At 53.5% G+C, this 6,108-nt stretch overlaps 1 protein-coding gene across 1 annotated transcript in view; it reads left to right on the forward strand.

The window, feature by feature from the left end:
• The window catches only part of Cnnm2 (cyclin and CBS domain divalent metal cation transport mediator 2), a 163,853-nt gene that overhangs the window by 127,137 nt on the left and 30,608 nt on the right, over window positions 1–6,108 (forward strand). The window lies entirely within an intron of this gene.

The raw sequence follows: 6,108 nt of genomic DNA on the forward strand, positions 1-6,108 counted from the left end.
TATATATATATTTTTTTAATTTTTATTTTATTTTATTTTTTCTCCCAAAGGCCGTTGCCTCATGCCGCAGCCCCAGCTGCTGACGCCAGCGCCTTGGTGTCCGCCCACCCCTCCCGTGCCTGGCCCAGTGTGCTAGCACAGCTCTTGCCCCAGCACACCAGGTGGCTCCCTCACAGGGGCTCTAGAATATTCCTGCATCCAGAAGCCTGCTCAGCCCACAGCCACCCCTGGCTCCCTGGTGTCCTGCCCACCCTGTGTGAAATGTGACCTGCAGCCCATTGGACTGTGCGACACACACACAGCTTGTGTCCTTCCTGTCTGCCTTGCTGGAATGTGCCTTGCGAGCCAGGGCTTTGTCTTGTTCCCTGTGGTATGAGCCTGGCGCACAGTAGGCATTCAGGACATGTGTAGGGAATGAATAAGCGCGTTGGTGTGGCCCTGGTCCACTGATACTTACACAGCCAAGTGTCTTCTGTGCATACATTCTGTTCGCATAGCTTGCCGATCTTTTTATTCACTTGTAAACTAGACCAAGGCCAACTCCAAGGCTATTTAAAGGATGCCGAATTTCTTGGCTGCGAACATGCAACCTGGTTTCCTTGGGAGAGCTCCGAGAGGGCCACCAAGGTGCCTCTTCCCTCTCGGCTGCTTAGACCTGACAGGAAGAGAAGCTTGGCGTTTGTCACCGCCAGTCCCTGGGCTTCCTCTTGGGCACCATCCTGACGCCTGCTTATTGAATCATCCCAGCTTTCTGTCATTGCACTGGAAGTCTTCTCTGTCCTTTTCTATTTGTTTGGCTTGTTTTGTCTTTTTGAGACAGGGTCTCACTATGCAGCTCAGGCTGGCCTTGAACTCATTGTGTAACCCAGGCTGGCCTCAAGTTGGTGACAGTCCTTCTGCCCCAGCTTCTTGAGTGCTGGGATTACAGCTGTGTGCCACCATACCAACTGGAAGCCTTCTATGTCATTATTATTTCGGGTTTTGGAGACAAGGTCTTGCTGTGTAGCTCAGACTGATCTTCAAGTCACTATGTAGTCCAGGCTGACCTCAGACTCACAGCAGTCCTCCTGCCTCAGCCTCCAGGTCCTGGGGTTACAGGTGTGCGCCAGCACGTCCAGCAGTGCTGCATGCTTTAAAAACCCAAATGTTTCCTGTTTCTGCCCGTGACACGAGAGGGGCCTTGCCTTTGTACAGCTCTGGGGCCACCCCTGCAGCTGTGTGATGTGGCAGGATGGGGCTGGAAAATGTCGCCTCCCGGGGCTTCTGTGGGCTTATTCCCTGGGAGTCGATGGCGTTTCCGGACTCTGCACGGCCCTTTGCCTCACACTCACATGGCTGTGGTTCATCCTAATCGTTGCCGTTTCCCCTACCCTCTTGGCTTTATCTTGGGCTATCACAGGCGTCCTCCACCTGTGTCACCTCAGGGCCCTGCCAGCAGCATTGTGCAAGGGCAGACATGAAGCTGTGTCTTCACCAGACGGCCTGGTCACTGCTGGCCTCGCCACTGTCCTGTTGCTTTTGATATTTTCTGATTACCAAAATGCAAATGGCCTCTGTCATTCAAAATTTGAGCCACAAAGCACATGGATAGGGTCACCTACTATCCTTCCGGGCCAGCCCTCCCAGGTCCCTGAGAACACACAAGAGCGCTTCGAATCGTGGGGCAGCGGGGCGAGCCCTGAACCCCGACGCTGCTCTGTAGTGGTGGCTACTGGCTTTGTCCAGCTCCCTTGAAGCCCAGCTCCGGGGCTCCTTCAGCGCGCACGCCCCAGCCCGGCCGGCCCTCGCGGTTGCCCATTCAGGCTGTTGTTTCCTAATGCCTTCTTCTGCGTTTAGGTGGAGAGGTGCTCATGGGCCTTGCCCTGAAACCCAGGGCCTCGTGGTCCCCTCAGCCCTGGCTTGGTGACGCCTTCCCCTCCGCTGCCAGAAGCGGATACGGAAGCCCGGCACGTCCAGCCTGAGCACTGCCAAGGCCTGTGGCGGCCGCAGGTTTGCTTTCTGCACTCCACACTCAGTTCCCTCAGCCCACTTAATCTGTGTCTACCCAAACATTATTTTTTATTTTATTTTATTTTTTTGCTTACTGCTATATTTTGTCTTCTCTTTCAAAGTTAAAGATCCATCAGTTTATATTCTTTTGTGTTCGGCAGATTAGTCTTACTGTTTCCCCAAGTTGCCTTTCTGCTTTCTATCTTGACTGAACTTCTGTATCACTTATGTTCAGAAGGGTCACAGTCTCATGTTGAGAGCGCTCTGTGCTGGAGGCCGCCTGCTCTTTGGGTTGTTCTCTCCTGAGGGGGCCGGAAGCCAGGAGACTCGGGCCTCTGCGGGAATGGCTAAGGGGGGCGGGCAGGTGCACGCAGCCACTGTGCCCCAAGGCCCAGGTAAGGGACGAGTGGTTTGTGCAGGGGGTGCACTGTGCGCCAGGCTCAGAAAACTGGGCTTCTCCCCTCCAAGCTAAAGCAGTAAGCTCTGGGGTGGGCGGAGGCGTTTCAAAGGTAGAGGGGAGGGTGTCAGCGGCTGCCAGCGAGGAAAACTTAATAATTTCGTCTACGAAGCCTAATTACATGAATGATCTCTCCCGGAGTAAGCCCCTTTCCAGATCTGTGGGTGCCGTGTGGCTGGTATTTCAAGTATGTCCATCTGCATTTAAACGAATTGCTCCAAGACAATCTGATTATGTGGTAGTTACTTTGGTGAGCATAGCGCCTCAGTGAATGGAAACTTCATTTTAAGTCTAATATTAGACCTTGCTTTGGAAAATTCCTTTTAAATGATCACAAGCTGGGAATAGCAAAAGAATTTAACTTTCGACAGACAGCAGTCACTAAGAATTTTTAACTGCTTGTGCTGGGTCTCTGGGAACCCCCACATGTGAGAAACCCAGTGAGCTCAGTGACCTCACGCAGGGTTGACCCGACTTGTGGTGGGGTTTGCATCTGCGGCTGAGTGGCGCCCTCCTGGCCACGAGGCTGCAGATGTGTTCCTTCCTTGGCCATGAGCAGCTCAGGGATGAGACTGTCAGGAGGCCTGATTGTCCCTTGGGAGACGGGCTTGGCTTTCCGGAGTATCCTGGGAACTTGGTGGACCAGCCTCCACAGAACACTTATGCCTTGTCTGGCTGCTTCGTCTGCATGACCCCCCTCCCCCCGCACGTGCTCCCCCAAGTTAAAGTGTCAGCTAAGCCTGAAGTCTTCCCCACAGCCTGTCATTTAAAAAGAAATAGAAAGCTTAACTGATCACGAAGTTTCCAGATCGTGTCTGCTTTGGAGTAATTTCTGGACGTGTTTTAGGTGCCTTGATTTGGGAAGAGCGGTAATTGTGCTTTAAAAGGCTTTCCTAAAATTGAAATGCATCTTTCAACCACCCTGTGTCGTATGTTGGTGTTTTTCCTTTCACCTAAGCTGGTCACGCAGTTGATGGAGCCTTAGAACTGGGGAGAAACTTAGTAAAAACAAGCTCACTGGGCAGATTGCGGCACCGTCCTCAGGGTTCCCCGCCATCTCTGGTCTTCACACCAGCTCTGGGGTGTGTGGGGGGGGTTATCCTGAGCTTGGGCTGGGGGCAAAGAGACCAAAGGCCGCTAACTCGTCCTTGGGCTCCAAGTGGCCCAGGAGGGGCTGTGTGGGAGCTCAAGCGGAGCTCAAGCGCAGAGCTCGCGAGCCTGGGAGCCCAGAGCCTGGGAACCCAAGTGGGCCCTGGCCCTCTGCCCACCCCCCAAGTTCTTAAATGTTCTTGCCTTAGGGTTCTTTAAACTGTTAAAAGTTGTTGAGGAGCCTGGAACTTCTGTTTATATGGATTCTGACTTCTGATATTCACGGCATTTGAGTTGAAACTGAAACTTAAAACAGATTTACTCACCCCCCTCCCCCCAGTGCTACAGATTCAACCCAGGGCCTCACACCTGCTAGGCAAGTGCTCTGCCACCAGGCATAAATGACATTTTTATTAAAAATAACCATGTTTCCAAACAAAAACAGCAGTAAGAATCATCTCTCTTCTTTGTGTCTCTGTTACGTGGTAAGATGGAGCAGCTGGCTTCTCGGGCCCTCGGCGTGCTTTCTGCAGTGCTGGGCTTGGCTGAGGTACCTGAGGAAAGCTGTCCTCAGAAGAGGAGGCTGGCAGGCGGGAGGCACTGTAGGAGCTTCTTTGGACAGTGTTCTCCTCTGACACTACACCACAATTCGCACGTGGTTGCTCCTCTGCCTCTCCTTCCGTTCCCCTTCTCTGCCCCTCCCTGCACCCCTCTCCCTCCCCCTTCTCCTCTCTCCCCCTTCCTGTGCTCCCCCCAGACATGGTCTCACTGGGTAGCTGAGACTGGCCCTAAACTTGGGGCAGTTCTCTTGCCTCTGCCTCCTGCATGCTTTGATTATAAAAGTGCACTACCACACCCAGCAGGTGATTGTTCCTTAAAGGCTATCCAGTGTAGACTCTGAACTTACGCCAGAACTTTTGGTATTCTCTCTCACTGAAATCCTTTGGTCTAGCTGGGCCTGGGCAGAGTGTTGCATGGCTGTAATCTCAGCGCTTGGGAGGCCGAGGCAGCAGGATCCCTGAGTTTGAGGCCAGCCTGGGCTATGCAGGGAGACCCTGTCTAAAAACAAAATAAAACACCAAACACCAAAACAAACCCAACAACTCTAAAGTGCTTGGTCTGCAGTCATCTTTGCTGAATTCTGAGTAACGTATGTAGATGCGCACACGCCCTCTCTCCAGGAAGCAGGGCGTAATTCCTCCCTTGGGGGTGTGATCGCTTATGGACTTGCTTCCAAAAATAGAACTAGGGCAAGAGAAAAATGAGCGACTTCACGGTGGGAATGCTCCTCTAAGAAGGCTGGGGGTGAGTTAGCATCCGCGGTGTCCTGAGGCGGCCCTCGTGTGGCCGAAGCACAAAACCCACAGCCCCGCGGGGTCATGAGGAGCATGACGGGCAGCCACGGCATGCTCAGGAGGCCGGGCCAGGCCGCTGTGCATCGCCAGGGTCCTGCACGACACGGGAGGCCTGAGGGGCTGGTGCACGCCGGAAGAGCAGGCCCGCGGCTGCCAGCTGCGCATGGTGCTCTAGAGCGCCCCGGCGGCCGAGAGGACGTCTGGGCTGAGGGTTGGCTCAGTGGCCAAGCTCTTGCCCGGCTTGCGTGAGACCTAGATTTGATTCCTGGCACTGAAGAGGAAGCACAGAGTAAGCTCAAGAGGACAGTTTTGGGGAACACAAGTAAAATCCACATAAGGTGCGGAGCTTCACAGTCTTGTGCCAATGTCAGCATCTTCATTTTGGAGGCTGAGGCAGGAAGATCACTGAGTTTGAGTCTGAGTCCACCTTATGCTACAAAGCAAGATTCTGCCTTAAAAACAAACAAAAACCCCTTAGCTGTTAAGCTCCTGGTGGTTATCAATTTCAAAAAATTCTAATTTTCTATTGATAGCTCAGTTTTTAATCATTGGTAGCAAACACTTGTCTGTGGTTTTCCTTGACATGACAGGTTTTTTTTTTTTTTTTTCCAGAAAAATAGATATCCAGTACCCAGGATGTACTATTAGTCATTCTTTCAAGTAAAAATGACAATTAGTGTTGGGGGGGGGGAAGGGCTCAGGCCTAGGATGTAGCCCAAGGGCAGAGCACTGGCCTAGCCTGTGTGAGGCCCTAAGCCAGTCCTCTTCCCTGCTCCAGCAGTCACACAAGTGCCAGAACCTCAGGACAGCTGTCACGCGTTGGGACACAGCGCCAGTGTTCTCTGCTTCGCTCTGTGGAGTGGCTCGTGGCCCCTTACAGCGAGTGCGCCTGACCCAAGCTGTGGGCTCGCAGTTGCGTGCTGGGAAGGCCACACATTTTAATACGCCGTGGGAAAAGGTGATCCCTGTGGCCGCAGAGGGCCGAGCATCCTGGAGTATGCTGCTCCTGTCAGGTTGTTGAGAAGCGCAAGCATGCCCTCACGGAGCCCAGAACCTCTTCCCGTGGGACTGCGGGTATGAAGGCGCCTCCTCGGGGCCAGCTTCCACGTTGCAGGGCCCCAGGGATTCTCCCCCTGCTCACTGTTGTCCCACGTTGCAGGGCCCCAGGGAGTCTCCCCTGGTCACTGTAGTCCCACGTTGCAGGGCCCCAGGGAGTCT

The sequence above is a fragment of the Octodon degus genome, unplaced genomic scaffold (genome assembly GCF_000260255.1).
Source record: "Octodon degus isolate 3935 unplaced genomic scaffold, OctDeg1.0 scaffold00042, whole genome shotgun sequence".
Taxonomy (NCBI): Eukaryota; Metazoa; Chordata; class Mammalia; order Rodentia; family Octodontidae; genus Octodon; species Octodon degus.